Genomic DNA, 2,109 nt, shown 5'->3' on the forward strand with positions numbered 1-2,109 from the left:
TCCCATTCAAATTTTTGCATTTATTTTTAGACAAATTTTTGATACTCTGTATATCTTTATATATCTCAAACATCTCTTCAATTATATTAAAAGTTGCTTTCCATTTACACCAATTCTCAGATAATTCTCACTTGTGAATTATCTGTCATAACTCAATTGACTGTACCTTCCTCCTTTCTTTTGTATTCTGACAAGTGAGATTCAATAAGTTTTTACGAACTGGACAAAATCGAGAGATGTCTCGATTGAATCTCATGGACTCACTTTAAAAATAAAGTTATGGATCTGTGTTATCATTTGATAACTAAAATAAGCAAATAGTAGTGTCATTAATCTGAGTATTTCATACTCAGCTCACTTCAGATTCACTCAATTTCACTTGTGTGTAAATAAAAAGCAACTTAAGTTTTACTAAAAATAAAATTACATACAATTGCTTTTACAACTTTAAATAAAAATAAAAAATATAATAGATACATTTAATATTCTTCAAAGGTGCGGATTTGAAATAAAATAAAGGATTGCCATCAATATCTTGCATTAAGACAGTTTCGGGAGAGATAAGATCTTTATAACTAATAAATATTTTCGCATCATCCCCTATTGATAACTTTTCAAATAAACCATTAGTTGAATTATAATAAATATTTATTTTAATAAAAAAGCACAAATTTTCAAATTCTATCGATAACATTCAATTTGACATAAATTGTAGTATCCGAGAGTGCCTATACCGTATGACACAAAACTATTCTTATAGATTTTCTTATTATTCCTTTAAAGCTGAAAAAGAAAAATAATATGATTTTCATGAATCTTATGAACTTTATTTATCTCTTGAAACACTGTTTTGTTCAAGAAGTATAGCATCTTCTGATATAATTTTATTATAATACAAAGAATTCGAAGAAAAGTTTATAAAAGTTTTCAAGAGAGAGAAAAAAAGGACATTTTTATAATTAGTCGTATGATGAACAACATTTTTAAAATATTGATGTTCAAATTTGTGTTCAAATGCTAAGGTCTATAAATGTCGTAATGGACCGAATTCTCTTAATAAATTAGAATAATGGATTAAATAATAATGTTTAATTTTTTAGACGGAAATAATTTTTGATAAGCTTCTTCCAAGTATTCTTCTACTAAATAGTGCAACAATGTAATTTGATCAATCGCTATTTTAAAAGCTACTACAATGTTAACTATTTTTTTTAAAAGAAGAAGTAATTTCCACTCTTCAAGGTTATATAAGTTATTTCATCTAATCAAGACAAATGATAATATGTTTAATAATTTCATATTTTGACTATAAGTGCCATTTAATTTTTCTGACTTTTTTATTGATGGTAAGTATATTTTCTCTTTATTTTGAAAATAAATATTGCTGAATTTATAATATCATTAATATATTCGTAAATCAATACTTTTTTAGCAACTAATTCCTTTATTATCAACATGACATCATATTGAACAATCCCTTCAAAAATATCATGTGAAATACAAATGGCAATCCAAATTGACAAACATGAAAAAAATTTAAATTATTTAAAACAGAATTTGATTTAACTCCTCTACTTGCTTGATTGTCATTTACTATATTATTTATATCTTCTTTATAAATTTCTATTATTCTTTTAAATTTTGACGTTATAAGTTATGAATTTTCTTTTATATTATTACTATGACAAAATAACCCATATTAAAGTTCTCATTGAATCCACGAATAAAGTGATTTCCAAAATTATCTCCTACTAAAGCTACCAATGTCTCTTTAAGAATTATTTTTTCATTTTTTATAAATGATTTCTATATCTATCTGTTCGATATCTTTTAAGTCTTCTATAATAATATCGAAAAGCTCTGATATTTCAAATCTTTTCAGATCTTTTTCATACATTAAAGCAACTTAATTTGATTTATTTTAACACGTACCAAGCAGAGATAATTGCAATTGTAAAATAAATCCCAATAATTTTATGTTTTATCCTGGACGCACCTCCGTAAAAGTATACACTGTATACACCGTAAAAGATTACAAATTTCGTATATATATATATATATATATATATATATATATATATATATATATATATATTATATATATATATA

Source organism: Atta cephalotes (assembly GCF_000143395.1).
Source record: "Atta cephalotes unplaced genomic scaffold scaffold00006, whole genome shotgun sequence".
Lineage (NCBI taxonomy): Eukaryota > Metazoa > Arthropoda > Insecta > Hymenoptera > Formicidae > Atta > Atta cephalotes.